This window comes from Mustela putorius, unplaced genomic scaffold (genome assembly GCF_011764305.1).
Source record: "Mustela putorius furo isolate JIRA1106 unplaced genomic scaffold, ASM1176430v1.1 tig00000460_pilon_pilon_pilon, whole genome shotgun sequence".
Classification (NCBI taxonomy): Eukaryota; Metazoa; Chordata; class Mammalia; order Carnivora; family Mustelidae; genus Mustela; species Mustela putorius.
In genome coordinates this window covers 20617715-20637233 of record NW_025421389.1, presented here as the reverse complement: position 1 = coordinate 20637233, position 19519 = coordinate 20617715, and the positions used below count along the sequence as shown (strand labels likewise).

General features: G+C 42.2%; 1 long non-coding RNA gene across 1 annotated transcript; it reads right to left on the bottom strand.

The window, feature by feature from the left end:
- Positions 1–297: 297 nt before the first annotated feature.
- Positions 298–19292, bottom strand: LOC101682763. Its single transcript, XR_199231.2, has 3 exons — positions 19125–19292; positions 16694–16795; positions 298–608 (listed from the first exon to the last, which is right to left on the bottom strand). It is a non-coding gene; the product is annotated as an uncharacterized LOC101682763 (long non-coding RNA).
- Positions 19293–19519: the final 227 nt, after the last annotated feature.

Sequence of the window (19519 nt, the reverse complement as noted above, 5' to 3'; positions counted from 1 at the left end):
GAATTCATGTAACCAACATCCAAAGCGAAGAAACAGAATATCACCAGTGCCCCTGGAGTCCCTGTGCGCCTTCTAGCCACTAGCTTCAAAGACAGTTATTATCTTGACTTCAAACACCATCGATTAGTGTTGCCTGTTTGGGGAGCTTTTGATGATTGGAATCACACCGTGTACCCCCTTCTGCATCTGGATTTCCTCACGCAACAGTGTGTTGCTGAGGTCCACCCATTTGTTGTGTAAGGTTGTGCTTTGCCCATTTTTGTGCTGTGTAAGAAGAATTCCATTGTGTGAGGATACTCTAACCTGTCAATTTTATTGCTTGTGGCCATTTAGGTTGTTTCTGTTATTTGGCTATTACAGATAGTTCTGTTATTAACACCCTAGCATATGGTTTTAGAGAGCAGACATACCCAAAAAACTGCCCACTGGGTGTGTTCTTAGGAACAGCTTCATGGGGTCATCGCATGCTCATATGATTATGATCAGCTCTAGTAGGTATGGTCAGTTTCCCAAGTCCTACCATTGCTTCCCATTGTTTCCAATGATATCCTTTGGTTCTCCCTTATTACGCAGTAAAATCTTGACTGGAGGACTCCATCCTGTTTCATCTACAAACAAAAGATTTTTAAAAATCAATGTTTGGACTAGAGGATTAGCGAGGGAACAGTGAAGAGGGGAACCCTGAGGGGAAGGGAACCTGGGACAGACTAGGACTCTGGTCAGCCAGTTCTTCCTCTCCAGATACTGTCTTCCAAGAACTAAGCTTTGGAGGTTCTAGTTCTGCTTAATAGAACACAGTGTTCCTTTACATAGCTGAGTCAAATGGTTTTTCAATGAATACTAATTAAATTGCCTCCTTATTTCTTTTAGGTTAAATCAGTAAGCTGTAGGCTTAGGTGGTAAGAGAACTTGTGTGTCTTTCAACACTGGAGCTTCAGACATAATAGAGGTTCAATAAATGTTAGTGGAAATAAACAAACAAATGAACAAGTTTCCTAAAACTTCACAACTAGGCAACATGGCGTGATGTAGTGAACTTGTTCATTATGCAGATACTCATTCTCTGTCTCAAATCCAACCATTCAGGCCCTTCTCCCAAGTCTGTCCCAAATACCATGAGACTGCCTTTGAGCTCTCTTGGGATGATGCATGTAGGATCAGTCAGCAGGACAACTACACTGCCTCAGGGGGTACATCCTGGCCCCACCCTCATAGAGCTCAAGGTCAAAAAGCAGAGGCACGGGAGAGTGAGCACATTGAAGATACGATGGCACAGAATGAAGCTGCTATCACTTAACTGTCCATGAGCATGAACAAGGAGCTCATTTACATAGAGGATCACATTTAATCTTCTTGAAAGCCCTATGGGCACGTTATTCGTGTCTTCCTTTTAGAAAATAAGGCAGTTCAGAGAAATGCAGTGACTTGGCCACGGTTACAATTCGTAAATGGTAAAGCCTAGATTTCATTATGTCTGTCTAAATCAAGATCCTCAGATTTTAATCATTATCTGTGCATGGACATTTAAAAATTAAAGTTGCCTTGGCTCTCAAGGGCAGTGGTGTTTTGCATGTGATTTCATTTAAGTTAAACACATTCGGTGCCTGCTACGCACAGTAAGAGCTGAGTGTGACTTAAGCTAATAGTAAACTCTATTTACTTTTTCTAAACACTCCTTCAGTTTCTCTGGTTAGGAGAAACCTGGGCTGGGACCTGAATGAAAATTCTTGTTTGGCGATCACAGCAGAGATGAACCAGAGCCGAAAGGAGTGGGTCTTGGGGTTCAGAAAGGCTTTCCAGAAGGGCGATACACAAGAGTGTGATGGAAGGGAGGAAGATGACCTAGCACACACACACACACACAAAAAGCAGGGGAGAAGGAAGCCTGAAAATATTTTCCCATCAGAGCTTTCTTTACTCTGTTTTCAAGACAGCTATTCACTTCTGGAAGGCCAAAGAAAGCAGAACAGACTTGAGGATCATTGGCAGGTCCTTTCATCACAGGACTGCAGAGAACATAAGCACTCTGGTTACAGATGACGTGGCTGGCCACCTCAGCCACACTTTTGCCCTCTGGGTCTGGGCAATGCCAGCTCCTTGGCAGCTTGGCAGGGCTGCAGAGGGGAGGGACTGTAGGGCGGGGGAGGAGCAGCGTGGCAGGTGACATGACAACATTGCAGTATACCGGGAAGCCGCCTAAGAGAACCTGTGGTCCTCCGGTCCTGGGACGGTCCAGGGGACTGCAGGAATCCCAGGGTGGGGGTGGAGTGGGAGGGCTAGAATATCACTGTTGGCATGGCTCTAGCCAGGAAGAAAATGCTATAAAATTCTGCTTCCTGGCCCAATTCCCAGCCTAGCTAACGCTTGGAACTGTCCAGTTGCCTGGACAGTTTTAAATCTTTATTATATGCATTCATGCCTTGGTGTTCAGTTTGCTTTTGCCCCTCAGTTTCAGATGGCCCGCTGTGGCCCCGGCTCATGATTCAGACTGAAATAGCGGCCTGCTTTGCATGCCGGTTCAAGCTACATTTCGGTTCTTGTTTCTTTGAAAAGGTCCTGCCAAGGATGCAATATGAAATGTCAGGTTCCGGTCTGGTATTCCCCCACATACCTTCATCCTTGTAGTGTGACTTCTGTGGGATTCCCACTCCTACCCAGAATCCCTGCATGTTAATGGGGTTGTCTAATTCAGATATGGCTAGAAGATGTGATGATGTCATGGCCCTATGAGATCAGACATTTGCACCTTATGTCACCTTCTGTGCCAGCTGGAATTCACATCAGTTAGCCCATCTCATTCTCTATTGGGACATGCCTATTACAGACTAAGAGTTTTCAAGACATTATCAAATTCCTCCTACAAAGTAACCAAAGAGGTGTGTACTGATTTTTTTACAATCATCTGTTGCCCAGACTCCCACCTCTGACAGTTGGCTATTCCTTATTGATACCACCCCACAGCTGTCCTAAGGCAGCTTAAGTTTAGACTTTATCTTCCTGTGTTGGACGTAAATAGATAATGGCTTCCCATCACTTTTGCTATGTCCCTATCCTACCCCCTTGAAGGTCTGTTCCCATATAAGACCACTTAGATCTTTATCACAGCCTTGAGAAGCTTAAGTTCAAAGTTATATGGAACACACTGGGAACTTAAACTTGGAGATTTTTTAAAGTTTATTTATTTAAGCAATCTCTACACTCAACGTGGGGCTTGAGCTCACGACCCCAAAATCAAGAGCCACATGATCCACTGATGGAGCGGGCCAGGTGTCCCTTAAACTTGGAGATTTTTAAGATGAAAATTCTCAATACCTTAGTGATTTGCTTAGGGCTACCTTTGTCAACTTTTCTGGCTATTAGAGCTGATCCGAGATGGCTAATATCCCTTTCAGAAATGGGGTATTTTTACTCTGATCCCCTTTCTCTAGCCTTCCACTTTCCAAACAAGAGCCCCTTTCCAGATATCTATATATTCTTTAATATCCTCTTTATTCAGAAAGCCCCTTTCTGGGGCGCCTGGGTGGCTCAGTGGGTTAAGCCGCTGCCTTCGGCTCAGGTCATGATCTCGGGGTCCTGGGATCGAGTCCCGCATCGGGCTCTCTGCTCAGCAGGGAGCCTGCTACCCTCTCTCTCTCTCTGCCTGCCTCTCCCGTCTACTTGTGATTTCTCTCTGTCAAATAAATAAATAAAATCTTTAAAAAAAAAAAAAGAAGAAAGCAAGCCCCTTTCTGGATGTTCTGAACAAACGACCCAGGTGTGTTAAGAGTTAGTTACTGATAGGAAAGCCAGAATCCAGAGTAATCAGTCAGAATTCGTCAAGAACCCCACTGAAAAATAAATGAACTTGAACGGTTCACAAAAGAGGAAATATACAGGGCTAAAAGACACGTGGGAAAATGTTCAAGTTCACTAATAACAAAAGAAATGCAAATTTTAAAAACCAGTTACCCATTTTTTATCTATCAAACTTGCAAAGTTAAAAAAAGAAAAGAAAAAAAGAAGAAGAATATCCAGAGCTGGCAAACAATGAATGTGGGGGGGGGCGGGGGCGGGGGAGGTCTCATCCTTTGCTCTGCTGGAGATAGACTGATGCTACACTCAGAGGAACCATCCGGTGATGTGTACCAATTTTGTTCCTGTTTAATTATCCCAAGAATATCATCCAAAATAGATACAAAAATTTATTCACAAAGATGCAGTGTTCTTTCTAAGTCTCAAAACGGAAACAACTTAGGTGTCAAAAAAGAAGAGATTGGTTAAATACATTTCAATATATTCCCACAGCAGAACCTTAATGAAAGCCATTAGAAAAGATGTTTTGTAAAGTTTCTAGTAACACGGGAAATGCTTCTATTGCAATGTTAAGTAAAAAGAGCAAAATACTATATTGTATATATCTTATAACCTCAGTGTGTTAAAAAATAAAATCCAAAAACATGGAAACAAGGAAGGGATAAAATATACTAACTCATTAACAAGGTTATTTTGCTGTATTGGAATCGTTGGCAATTTTTCCTTCTTCTTCCCCTTTTCCTCTAATGTTCTATAATGATAATATGTTGTCTTTATAATAAAAACATTATTCAAAAATAATAAGGGGCTACAGAAGTCGAGACATGCAGGACTGGCGTGAGAACAGATATACTGGTAGAAGAGATTGGAGAGTCCCAAAATAAATTGTTACATTTATGGTCTATTGATTTTCAGCAAGGGCGCTAAGACAATTCAAAGTTGGGGGGAAGGGATTGGTCTTTTCAATAAATGGTGCTGGGTGAGGTGGATATCCACTTGCAAAAGAATGAAGCCAGACCCCTTCCTCATACCATGCACAAAATTGACTAAATTGGGAGAGGGGGCGCCTGGGTGGCTCAGTGGATTAAGCCTCTGCCTTCAGTTCAGGTCATGAACCCAGGGTCCTGGGATAGAGCCCCGCATCATTGGGCTCTCTGCTCAGAGAACCTGCTCCCCGCACCACTCTCTGCCTGTCTCTCTGCCTACCTGTGATCTCTGTCTGTCAAATGAATAAATAAAATCTTTTAAAAAAATTGACTAAATGGGATCATGGATCTAATTATGAAAGATAAAACTATAAAATCCTTAGAAGAAACATAGGAGCACATCTTCGTGACCTTAGGTTAGACAAAGCCTTCTTAAATATGACACCAAAAGCACAAACAACAAAAGAAAAATGGATAAATTGGACTTCATCAAAATTAAATATTTTTGTGCTTCAAAGAACATGACCAAGAAAGTGAAGACAACCTACAGAATGTGGGGAAATATTTACAAATCACATATCTGATAAGAGAGTTTTAGCCAGGGGTGCCTGGGTGTCTCAGTCAGTTAAATGTCTGCCTTTGGCTCAGGTCATGCTCCCAGGGTCCTGGGATCGAGCCCCATGTCTGGCCCCATGTCTGTCAGCCAGGAGTCTGCTTCTCCCTCTCCCTCTGCTCCTTCCCCTGCTTGTGCTCACTCTTGCTCTCTCTCTCAAATTAATCAAATCTTTAAAAAAATTTTAAAAAGAGAGACTTGTACCCAGATTATATTAAGAACTCTTACAACTCAACAATAAGCCAATTGACAAATAGGCATTTCGAATAAACATTTCTCCAAAGAAGATATACAAATGTCTAATAAGCACTCGTTTATTCATTTCTTATTGCTGCCATAATTAAATTACCACAAACTTAGTGGCTTAAAACAATACCAGTTTATTGCGGCACCTGGCTGGCTCAGTCAGTGGAGCGTGTGACTCTTGATCTCGGGGTTGTGAGTTCGAGCCCCACATTGGTTGTAGAGATTATTTAAAAACAAAATATATTTTAAAAATTTAGTATCTTACAGTTCTAGAAGGCCGAAGTCCAATATGAGGAGAAATGGAGACTGACTGACTGTTTATGGGTACAGGGTTTCTCTGGGGGATGATGAAAATATTTATTTTTTTTAATTTAAATTTCATTTTATTTTATTTTATATTGCTGAAAATATTTTTAATGTTTTTTTTAAAGATTTTATTTATTTATTTGACAGGGAAAGAGAGAGAGCACAAGTAGGGGGAGTAGCAGGCAGAGGGAGAGAGAGAAGCAGGCTTTCCACTGAGCAGGAAGCCCCATGCGGGACTCAATCCCTGGGCCCTGGGATCATGACCCAAGCCACAGGCAGCCACTTAATCAACTAAGCCACTCAGGTGTCGTGATGAAAATATTTTAAAATTGATTTTGGTGATGGTTGCACAACTCTGTCAATACACGAAAAACCACTGATTTGTATGTATACTTTAAATAGATGGATTATATATATGTAAATTATATTATAATAAAGCTGTTAAAGAATAATAAGTGAATCCTAAGTAGGGTCCCATTTCAGTTTAACAAAAAAAATCCAACTCAAACTGGCTTAAAGAATAAAGGAAATTGGGTGCTGGGGTGGCTCAGTTGGTAAAGCTTCTGCCTTCGGCTCAGGTCATGATCTCAGGGTCCTGGGACTGAGCCTCGCATTGGGCTCCCTGCTCAGTGGAGAGCCTGCTTCTCCCTCTCCCTCTGTCTGCTGCTCTGCCTATTTGTGCTCTCTCTCTCTCTCTCTCTGTCAAATAAATAAATAAATAAAATCTTAAAAATGCCTCAATGAACTGAAAAGTAGAGTAAGGAAGGAGGAGGTCAAGTGCAATGTAGTCGGGAGCTCCCCTCTGCAGGAGCTGGAGTCCCAGCTGTGCACACTGCTGCCCAAGGCGGAGAGGGTGGGAAGGATATTGTGGAGGTAACACCCCCACAGTCCTAAGGGCAGAGAGAAGAATATAGAAGAAGGTCAAGTTCAAAGATAGGGACTTTGGGACTGTGCGCACCAGGCTGAACCTAGGGAAGGAGAGGTGCACTAGACTGAGGCGTGAGAAAACCAGCTAATGACAGTGATAAAGACACTTTAAAAGTATTTAAGACCGATTGTGAATGGCTATGGGATTTCTTTAAGGCAGCACAAAAATGTTCTAAAATTAGATTGTTGTGATGATTTCACGGCTTTGTACATATAGTTTAAAAACACTAAATTATACCCTTTAAATAGAGGAACACTTTAAATGGTATGTGAATCATATTTACATAAGGCTGTTTTTTTTTTTTGAATGTTTAGAGCAAGAAGACAATTATTAATTTAGCACTTGGGCATATGGTGCCGGATTTACAAGTGACAAAGAGAAAACCATGCCTCTCCTATTTAGTGCTTTTCTAAGGAGAATAGAGTTAAATGTGAATTGAAGTCCAAGATGTGAGAAAGATAATAAGCCTTTAAAATGTGTATTTTAAAGGAGTCCAATACCCTAGTGCCCAGATAATCTACCTCCTAGGGCACTGAAAGAGCTGTAGCATAGCCATTATTTATTCTACAATCTGTGAGAAATTATGGAGAAATGGGAAAGAGAAGTTTTGAAGACAGACACACATACACATTTATCATAAGTGACATGGGTAGGGGGAAAGAGGAAGGAGTCCCCCCGGAAATCACACCTATTTCAAAGAACACAAACTCTACAAGGCAGGGACTTCATCTGTTCATAACCATAACCTTAGCTCCTAGAACATTGTCTAGCCCATTACAGGCGCTCAAATATTTGTTTAAGGTTGAGTGTTGACTCTTTCAGAATTGGTTGTGGGGGAGAACCTTGGTACACCATGAAAAGCATGGAAGTTAGGCCATAAACAAGGTGAATCTTGGACAACAGAAATCTTAGTGAGAGTTTCGTTGTTGTTGTTATACACTGGTTTTGAATTTGGCCAAATACCTTTTCTGTATCTATTGAAATAATCATATGGTTTTTCTCCTTTATTCTGTTACCATGATGAATTACATTAATTGATTTTCAAATGTTATACCAATCTCGTGTTCCTAGGATAAACCCACTTGGGAATGCCATGTTATCCTTTTTACATATTACTGAATTCAGTTTGCTAATATTTTGTTAACAGTGAAGCCATCCTGGGCCTAAGGGGACATTTTTCATTTCCAATCCAATTTATTTAATTGATCTAGGACTATTCAGGTATTTCATTTCTTCTTAAGTCAGTTATGATCATTTGTGTCTTTCAAGGACTGTATTTCACCTAAGTTCTTAAATTTTTATTGGTATAAATTTTTTCATAATATTCTACCGTTGTATTTATTTGTTTGTTTGTTTGTTTAAATAGGCTCCATGCCAAGTGTGGAGCCCGACACAGGGCTTGAACTCACAACCCTGAGGTGAAGACCTGAGCAGAGGTCAAAAGTCAGATGCTTAACTGAATGAGCCACCCAGGCGCCCCCTGTTGCTGTGTTTTTAATGTCTGCAGAGTGTAGTGAAGTCCTCTCTTACATTTGCACCAAAAACTAAATCTTGATACAAGGAAAGCAATCAAGTGCAGTAATATGGAACAAACAAACAAATAACCCCTAAATCTTGGGACCAGGGTCAGATTTGAAATTTTAGGCAAATTGCAATTGGTTGCTCTGTCTCTTACATCTCCTATGCTTACTCTCCTTCTATCGCCAACCCTGGAGGATCACTTTTAGATTTACTAATGAGAGCTACTAGGAAGAAAGATAGCCCCCAGAAACAACAAGTAGCAAGCCCAGGGTCGATCTTGGGTGAGATTCTAGGATAGGTTTGTGAGCAATACAAAAATATTGGTGATCACTGAGAGCTGTCATAAATTCACTAAGAAGAATTTTAATTTATTTCCTAACTGCTCTAATAGCTACCTCCCTTGACAGCTGAGATTGTTTAAACTAGTGTTTACTGTGGGGCTATTTTGTACCAAGCATTGTGCTTGAGGCCGGCAAAACAGGGGTGAGAAAAAGATGCACTGTCTGCCTTTACCATGTAGTGAGGGTGATCGTCACGAACCCAGTTAGGTGCATGAGTGTAACTACAAACTGTGGGAAGCACTGGGAGAGAATTGTGTGAGATCTTTAATTTAGGTTTGGTGGTGGGAAGGGGGAAGGAGGCTGGTCTAAGAAAGGCCTCCAAGAGGAACTCCCATTTAAAGATGAGTAGGAGTTTGCCCAGGAAATGACAGGAAAACTATTCTCAGCAGCGTGGGCTTGAGTCAGGAAAAGTGTCTGGGGAGTTTGAGGAACTGAGAGAAGGCAAGTGTTGCTGGAAAGTAATAAGAGAGTGAGATGCACTGGGGCCGAAGAGGTGGAAGGGTGAAATCCATCCAAGCTTTAAAGGAATGATCCCATAGTTGCCTTTTATTCTATGGGCACTGGAAAGCCATCGAAGAAGTTTGGGCAGGAATGTGGCATGATCCAGTTTCGTTTTACTCATTATGGAAAAATTGAAACATGTGTGTGACAACAGGTACAATAGTAGTATGACCTGCTATGTGCCCGTGACCAGCTTCAAAAATCAACTTACGGCCAATCTTTGGGATTCCAGAATAAGAAATAGAAATTCCCAGAGATTCTCGATATTATAAGGGATTCTATAATTTTTTGAAACACTTTCTTATATGTTTTAAGTAATACTGAGTAGTTGGGGTGCCTCACTGGCTCAGTCCGGAGAACATGCAACTCTAGATCTCAGGGTTGTGAGTCTGAGCCCGTGTGGGGTGTAGAGATTACTTTAAAAAATACAATCTTTAAAAATAGTAATAATGGGACGCCTGGGTGGCTCAGTTGGTTAAGCAGCTGCCTTCGGCTCTGGTCATGATCCCAGCGTCCTGGGATCGAGTCCCACATCGGGCTCCTTGCTCAGCAGGGAGCCTGCTTCTCCCTCTGCCTCTGCCTGCCATTCTGTCTGCCTGTGCTTGCTCTCTCCCCCTCTCTCTCTCTGATAAATAAATAAAATCTTTAAAAAAAATAGTGATAATAATAATAATGAGTAATCATGATAATAAACAGTGTACCAGTTTTCTGTGATAGGGGTATACTAAAGGTTTCACAGTTTTGCTATTAGAAAAAGCAGTGTATGGGGCGCCTGGGTGATTCAGTGGGTTAAAGCCTCTGCCTTCGGCTCAGATCATGATTCCAGGGTCCTAGGATCGAGCCCCACATCAGGCTCTCTGCTCAGCAGGGAGCCTTCTCTCTCTGCTTCCCCTTCTCTCTCTGCCTGCCTCTCTGCCTACCTGTGATCTCTGTCTGTCAAATAAATAAACAAAATCTTAAAAGAAATAAAAGCAGTGTAATAAGTGCACAGTTATCATTATTGTAAACCTATATATTGTGATAAGATTAAATGTATATATATATATATATATTTTTAAGATTTTATTTATTTGTCATAAAGAGAGCAAGCACGAGTGGCGGAAAGGGTCAGAGGGAGAAGCAGGCTTGAGCCGAAGGCAGCAGCTCAGACAACATTGCCCACTTAGCTGACTGAGCCGCCCAGATGCCCCACCCACATCATTTTTACATGGGCTACACCGTAGTTCATGGTGAGCATGTGGATTTCTTTAACCACCACATTCGAATGAGCGTGGCCGGTAGAGGAGCAGTTCCTTCATGAAACTAGTAACCTGGACAAAAAAAGGGATTTGACACATCCAGTCATGGAGGGAGTAAGAAGAGCTCAGCCTTGCACTATGGGTACAAGTCAGGATAAAATGGCAAGTAAGGGACTCTACCAAGGAAGGGACTTTACTTCTGGCCTATTTTAGGAACAAAATAGAGAGCATAGAAAACCATGATCCAAGAGTGAAACCGATAAATGTGAGAGCTTCCCACTAAATTAACATAGTTGGAGTGCCCGGAAGCCGCCAGCGTGGATCTCACACAGCCACGACCCCAGGAACAAGCGAAAGCGGCAAGTGTCTGGGCCCCATTCATCTTGGAGGAGAAAGTCCCGCAGGTTTCCCAGTGACCAGAGAAAGTTACCCAAGTGAGTGCTGATGAAATCCTACCAGAAGATGTTTCAAAGTCCATCAGGGCTCCTCGCTGGCACCCCCACCACTTTCGCTTTCCTGGTCCTTTTCTCATGCACAGAAACAAGCACGGGTTTTGCCCTGTAGCTCCCTCTCCTTCCTGAGAGCCCTCACCGCTCTCACTATTCAATCTTATTTCCTTCTGAATCTCTCATTCCCACCTTGTGTTCCACTCAGACTGTCACAGTCAACAAAACCATGATGTACTTTTAGTCTTTAGCACAGAATCTGTTAAACCGGGCTATACTACCCGCATGGTATTTACCTATTGGAGAGCACAGCAAGAACCTATCCATGTCAATTTCTCTTTGCTCCCATGCTACTAGTGTGTGTTCGTGGCTCTGCTGCTAACAGCAAGTATTGTTGTAAATAAAATAAGTATAAATAAACTTAGAGGCATAATTTACAGAAATCCAGTGAGTGGTGATTCAAGAAATAACAAGCTTTGTAGGCAAAGGTAAGTCCTTAAATCGGCCGTTTGAATCTGGGATTCTGTGTAGTGCCAGGAAATCTGAGTGTTCCATAATTTGAATACTACTCAACAATGTTCACTGGTGCATTGGTGGTTTTTTAACATTTAAATATTCGCTATGGGTTATAGTCATTTGTAAATATTTCCACAGAAGAAATGCGAAGAAAGGAGAGGAGAATATTATAGACGACACTGACACGAAATCAGAAACTGATCTAAGAGCTGAACTTGCAAAAGTAATACCAATTTCAACACTAAAACCAAATCGTTATAAAGGGAAATGAGCTTGTCTGAAGCAACATGTATGCTAAAGCCTAACTTAAAGATGCTCTTGGATGTATTTTTAGCAATTCAACCAACATCAGTGCAAATATAAGAAATATCTTCTTATCAGATAAAGGGCTAGTATCCAAAATCTATAAAAAACTTACCTAACTCAACACCCAAAGAACAAATAATCCAATCAAGAAATGGGCAGAAGACATGAACAGATATTTCTAAAGAAGACCAAGAGGGCCAACAGACATGTGAAAAAATCCTCAACATCACTCGGCATTAGGGAAATACAAATCAAAACCAGAGTGAGATACCACCTCATGCCAGTCAGAATGGTTAAAATTAACAAGTCAGGAAACGACAGAAGTTGGCGAGGATGCGGAGAAAGGGGAACCCTCCTACAATGTTGGTGGGAATGCAAGCTGGTACAGCCACTCTGGAAAACAGCATGGAGGTTCCTCAAAAAGTTGAAAATAGAGCTACCCTATGACCCAGCAATTGCACTACTGGATATTTACCCTAAAGATACAAACGTAGCGATCCAAAGGGGCCCATGCACCCGAATGTTTATAGCAGCAATGTCCACAATAGCCAGACTGTGGAATGAGCCTAGATGTCCATCAACAGATGAATGGATAAAGAAGATGTGGTGTATGTATACAATGGAATACTATGCAGCCATCAAAACCCCCAAAATCTTGCCATTTGCAACAATATGGTTGGCACTAGAGGGTATTATGCTAAGCAAAATAAGTCAGTCAGAGAAAGACAATTATCATATGATCTCTGATATGAGGAATGTGAGAGGCAGGGTGGGGGGTTGAGGTGGGTAGGGAGGGAAAAAAATGAAACAAGATGGGATCAGGAGGGAGACAGACCATAAGAGACTCCTAATCTCAGGAAACAAAATGAGAGTTGCTGGGGGGTCGGTGGGGAGGGATAGGATGGCTGGGTTATGGACATTGGGGAAGGTATGTGTTATGGTGAGTGCTGTGAATTGTGTAAGCCTGATGATTCACAGACCTGTACCTCCGGGTCAAATAATACATTATATGTTAATAAAAAGAAAGAAAGAAATATCTTTTATACCTGGATTATCTTTCATTAAACAAAAAACACAAAAAAATTACTAGACAGGGCAGGAAATGCTTTGCGTGTTTAAAATTTTCATTTAGGGATGCCTGAGTGGCTCAGTCAGTTGGGCAGCTACCTTTGGCTCAGGTCCTAATCCCTGGGTCCTGGGATCAAGCCCCACATCGGGCTCCCTGCTCAGTGGGGAGTCTGCTTCTCCCTCTCTCTCTGCCCTTTTCCCTGCCTACTCTCTTTCTCAAATACATAGATAAATTAATTTTTTTTTATTATAAGAATTCTACCTTTTGGGCGCCTGGGTGGCTTAGTGGTTTAAAGCCTCTGCCTTGGGGCACCTGGGTGGCTCAGTGGATTAAGCCTCTGCCTTCGGCTCAGGTCATGATCCCGGGGATCATGCTTCCTCCTCTCTCTCTCTGCCTGCCTCTTTGCCTACTTGTGATCTCTCTCTTTGTCAAATAAATAAATAAAATCTTAAAAAAAAAAAAAGCCTCTGCCTTCAGCTCAAGTCATGATCTTGGGGTCCTGAGATCAAGTCCCACATTGGGCTCTCTGCTCAGCAAGGAGCCTGCTTTCTCCTCTCTCTCTCTCTCTCTCTCTCTCTCTGCTTCTCTGCCTACTTATGATCTCTCTCTGTCAAATAAATAAATAAAATCTTTTTTTAAAAAAAAAGAATGCTACCTTTTAAATACTAAATGTTTATATCTTCATCTTTCAACTTTTTACATGGTATTTGGCATTTACTTTGTGTTAACTTTTTAGATTGTCTTTTAGTGTTTCCTATTGTCAAATGACTATATCAAGTAGAGATCATGTTTACACGTTATTGAAATATATAATCTTGGGCACCTGGGTGGCTCAGTTGGTTAGGCATCTACCTTTAGTTCAGGTCATTACCTCAGGATCCTTCCCTGATCATTCTCTCTCTCTCAAATAAATAGATAAAACCTTTAATTTTAAAAAAAGAATGATGTGGATCTATTGATACACCAGTGTGGAAAACTCCATGATATATTTTTCAGTTAAAAAGAAATCACCAAACATTTGGGGTGTGTGTGTGTGTGTTTAATTGCATAGAAATAGTTCTGGAGGTGCTGGGTGGCCCAGTCGGTTGAGCGCCCCACTCTTGATCTACGCTTGGGTCCTGATCTCAGAGCTGTAAGTTCGAGCCTCTTGTTGGGCTCCATGCTGGATGTGGGGCCTACTTAATCAAAAAGAAGAAGAAGGAGAAGAAGGAAGAAGAAATAGTTCTGGAAAGAGATGTCCTAAGTTCTTCACTCCACAGGAAGGAGTATGTATACGATAGGAGTGAGATACCAATTTTGTTTTTCACTTTGATTCTACACTAATTTGCATGCGCTAGTTTTGTAATTTGAAACAAATATTTTGAAAATCCGAAACCTTGCTCTCCTTATATTCACGTGAACCTTAAACTTGGTGATATCCCTGAAGAAACTTCCTCCATTAGACTTCTGTTCTTGACTGAACAGGGATTAAAGGAGCACCTATTCTGAATCAGGTACAGAAATAAGCGTTGGCAAGTTCAAGGTGAGAGGAGTTTGTGTCCTTTAAGGACTTCAAATTTTAGAAGGGAGAGAGAGCAGAAAACAAAAAATTGAAGGGTAGGCTATGCAAATGCCTCAGAGCTGGGGATGCCTGGAGAGCAACAGGGTAGACATACATGGAGGGAAGAGGCAGGCACGAAAGGCTTCTAGAGCAGGTCATAATCAAGATAAATCTTTTATTTTCCCTATGATTTCATGATTCAAAATTTCAAATGCAGAAGTTGAAACATCTGCAGATCTGTCACACAGATTCAACAACTGTTAACATTTTGCCATGTTCACATAATAAGGAAAAAAAACCCAGATAAATAAATGTTAAACCATTTGAAACTTCACACTTGACTATATAAGTGCCTAACTCCTAAAAAATGACATTCTTTTACATAACCATAATACTTTTCAAGCCTCAGAATTAACATTAATCTTTTTAAATTACCTAACAGCTAGTTCATCTAAAAATCATCCCAATTTCCCCAAAATGCCTTTCAGGGGCTGTTTGCCTTCCAAACCAGGATCCAGGCCAGATTCGCACATTACACGTGGCAGTGGTGGTTTGTACTGTGAGAACTTGGTTAAGCTGGAATTCTCTTTGCCAGAAACCCCTCCCCCAGGGTTTCAGGTTAGAGTAGGTCAAAAGAGGAACACTCATGAGATTGGCAAGGCAGAAATGAAGCAGCAAGTATTTTTCCCTGAAGGTCATTGTGGTTAGATGTGGTGAGAGTTGCGAATCTAAGTGTCAGTGAGCTCAAGCTTGTCCTTGCCTTGTTCTGATTAGTGTACAGAAATTCTTCCCAACTGGTGACCCAGGTGACCAGCAGTGGCCCCAGGCCCACCTCCAGGGACTTGGCAAGGGGCCCACAGTGGTGAGGGCTCCACGAGCTTTCTCAACATGGGCCCATGCCAGCTAGATGGGGTTGTTGGTAACTCCTATTCTGATCCTCTTGACTTCTCTGCTAGTCCTTCACTTCCCCAGCTCCTTCCATGACTGTGGAAGGTCTGATTCTGATAGAAACTCTGTATCTTCTAATTCACGGTGGTTCTGCTTCTCTGTCTGAGATGCTTATTGGTACTGGCTATGGTCTCAGGGAAACAGAATCTTAAAGACAGGGAATCTGGAATTGGTTCTTTGATCTGATTAAATTTAAATGCATTAATCACTGGGGCACCTGGCTGGCTCAGACAGAAGAGCATGTGACTCTTGATCTCCTGGTCATGAGTTCAAGTCCCACACTGGGTGTAGAAATTACTTAAAAATAAAATATTTAAAAATAATAAATGCATTAATGATTATTGCCAGTGGTCAAGGGGATATTGGTATTCCATGGCATTCAGTGGAAAAAATAGTCCCTTAAATTCTAACCTACAGGCAGCTATGATAATTGCTTACCAAAGGCAAGCCTTTGGGTGATGAAATATTTGCTGCCATAAAATATTTTGATAGAAATAGTAGCATTATGAGCCTTGCTGGTTTCTTCTAAGTATGCTAGAGAGTTTGGAGAAAGACAATGACAAGCTTAGGGCTTTAAATTCCAGCCTAAGATATGGGAAAGGGACCAAAAAATGTCTTTGACTACCCTAAAAGAAACTCTTATCTCTTATAGCCTTAGGATCAAGACTTCTCATATCTCAAACCTTAATTTCTACTTACAGGGAACTGAATTCCAATAAATATTGATTAATAACCAGATAGGGTCTCATGTCAAAAATAAGACATTGACTGGGAAGGAGTAAGACCCTGAATCTCAGGGGACATAAGGACAGATTCTGATAATGTTGGAAACCTCAAACTACACGCTACTGACCTTCCTTCAGCAGGGAAGGTACAGTCCATCCTTCTTTATCTGAAAAAGTGTAACGGTCTCCCCAAGGCAGTTGCCTTGCAGGGGACTGCTGATTCTCCCAGGAATGTAACCCTACTACTTCTTTCAGATCTGCAACTAGACTCAAGTAACAGCAGGCCGCAGGGTGACCCAGGAGAAAATACCACACATACCACAAGAATATTGAGACTCTGTCAGTTTGTGTGTTGTTTCACTTTTGGTTTTGACAAAATTTCAGGTTTGCTGTAAAGTTACACAAGTGGTACAAACAATAATTCTCTTTACCTTTGATCAAGACCCCTCAAATGCCAATTTATATTGACAGAAACCCAGGGAATAGTATGAGAGTAGATCCTAAAGGTGTTGGGTCAGGCTGGAAGGAATATAGTTTTGGACTGGGCTGAATGCATTAATATGAGGGCACTGAGCAGAGATTCTGAATGTAATGTAGTTGTTCAGGTTGAGTGGGAATGGCTCCGAATAGTTTGCTGTTAAACCCACCGAGGATTTGCGCTAAGTGAGTCTGAGATGTCAGAACTTCTGATATGGAAGAGAAAGGTATCCAGAATGCGAGAATAGACTTACAAGGTAAAACCGCCTCATGATGTTCCTTGGTAGGGTCCAAAGGACACTGCCTTCACCGGAGAAATGCATTAGTGGGAAGAACACTAGCATCATTGCAGGGCTCTAAAAGCAAAGCATAACGGGAAACACCATCATCAAAGTGGGCTCCCTGAACTGATGCAACAGGGATAATGGGATGCCAGAGGGTTGGGGTTTAGTAACTGAGACAAAGTCAACTACTATAATGGGCAGCAGAGCCAAAGCAGGCCTCAGAGTGGCTGGGCCTGCCGAGCTTTGGCGTGGCTAGGTGCTCACAGTGTCCCTAGGACAGAAATGCCTAGGCAATCTACTGAAGTCTTACTTGGTTTGTATACGTGAAAAGACTGCCATTGTGTGAACACAAGTCTGACTCCTGATAACAGAGTAAGGGTCCTTCAACCAGTTCTTAGATTGGAGCCAGTTCATAAACCCCGACCCCCTGGAATGAAGGAACGACTGGGACCACTTGAGGAAGGACCTTACTCTACTGCCAAAAAGTCCTACTGTCAATCTTCCTTCTACCCTTTCCCCTAAAGCCACTTGCCAGGTAACTATGTATTAGGAACAGAACATAACCAGATTGTTGGGAGATTAGTGAACTGTGGCTCCAACTGATGCTAATCCCTGGAGACTCAAAATGCTGCTGTTGTCCCCTGTCAGTGCAGGCTAATGGAAGTCAGATGATCTTTGCCAAGTTTTGGCTTGGCTCCATCTCACAGCAAGCCCATCCCATTAGTATTTCCTCAGCTCCAGAACATATAGGTGGGTATCCATTGCTGAGTAGGTATCTGAGTAGATACGCTTGACAACTGGTAGACTCCCTACATTGGTCCTCTGACCCACAGCGTAAAGACTATGATGAAAGAAAGAGCCAACCGGAAATCACTGGAACTGTGTCCACATACTAAAATGGTAAACTAAAGCCAGTATAACATTTGTAGAAGCACTGAAAAGATTAATGCCACCAATGAGGTCTTGAAAGATACAGGGGTGGTGGTTCCTACCCTATCTCCACTCCAATCACCTATTCATCTGTCAAAAGTCTGATGGGGGGGGGCGCCTGGGTGGCTCAGTGGGTTAAGCCACTGCCTTTGGCTCAGGTCATGATCTCAGGGTCCTGGGATCGAGCCCCGCATCGGGCTCTCTGCTCCGCAGGGAGCCTGCTTCCCTCTCTCTCTCTCTGCCTGCCTCTCTGCCTACTTGTGATCTCTGTCTATCAAATAAATAAATAAAATCTTTAAAAAAAAAAGTCTGATGGGCCTTGGAAAATAACATGGAGTATTCAAAACTTGGTGGTTTTCCCATTGCAGCTACAGTACCAGGTATGACTTCTTTGCTAAAGCAAATCAACATAACCCATGGCACTTGGTTTGCTAGGGGTCTGGCTAGTGATTTTCAGTCTATACCTTTTAGAAAAGACCACTAGATGCTGTTTTCTTTTAGGTGGCCAGGCCAGCAACCCACCTTCACTAATTTACCCCAGGGCTCTGTCAACTCTGAGCCTCCATCATAATCGAGCCTTTTCCTTCCAACCCAATGCAAATTAGTGCTGCTTATTGGCATGATGCTTCAGTTCTGCAACATATATGACTCTCCACAGGGATGCTTGAATGTCCTTGAAACATTAGGGGGGGGGCATCCCCCAAGGCCATCTAAGAGCAACATGGACAACATTGACGTTATTGAGACTATGACAAAGTCTCAAAGTCACGCACTATCACTTCAACATACTGACCTAATGTCCTCTGGGTCCCACAGATCAGCACTGCTGAATGGAGGTAGGGACTCCCCAAGGCCATGGGTACCCAGAGGCAGAGATTATGGGGAGGCCATACTGGGGGCTGGCTACCATAGTCATGAAACCTGTGGAAGTTCTTTGTTCTATCTGTCCAACTTTTCAAAGTTTGGAATTGTTTCACAATAAGAATTTATTTTTACATGCTCTACCCATGAAAATACTATTATTATTCATATTATTCACTGAGTAGATCAAATCATAGACAGAAGACAAGGACCCTGGCTTCAGTTCCTGTGTCTGATGCTGCCTCAGGACATGTCCTTGAGCATTTCTTTCTCTTCACATCTTCCAACCTAAACTTCCCTGTGGGTAAAATAAAGAACAAATTCCTCCCCTTCCTTCCTCCCCCAAAGTGCTTTGTAAAAGTGCTTTTAGTCATTATGAAATTGAACATTTGGGGCGCCTGGGTGGCTCAGTGGGTTAAAGCCTCTGCCTTTGGCTCGGGTCATCGTCCCAGGGTCCTAGGATCAAGCCCTGCATCGGGCTCTCTGCTTGGTAGGGAGCCTGCTTCCTCCTCTCTTTCTGCCTGCCTCTCTGCCTTCTTGTGATTTCTATCTGTCAAATAAATAAATAAATCTTAAAAAAACAAACAAAAAAAAGAAATTGAACATTTACCTTAGAGGCCAATCTTCTAAAGCCCCTCCCTTTTACAGTGAAGACCTGTGGAATCTGGTCTCTAGAGATGTGGAGAAGTTCACCCGGGATCACACCACTAGTTAGTGATGGAGCCAGAATTAGAACCCCGGGCTCTTCAGTCTCTAGTGTCAGCCCTGCTACGTTGCCTTTGCCTTAGAAGAAAGGTGCTCGGAACATTCTGAAAAGAATTTTCACATTATTTATGACAACCCACAGAGTAAGGGCTGGGTATCAGCCCAGAGACTCTCTCTAATGTTGTGGTTCTTAACACTGATGGTCTCCAGATTCCTTTATACTCTCAAGAACTGTTGAGGACCCTCAAGAAAACTTTTGTTTACGTAGGTCATCTCTATGAACACTTACTGTAATAGAAA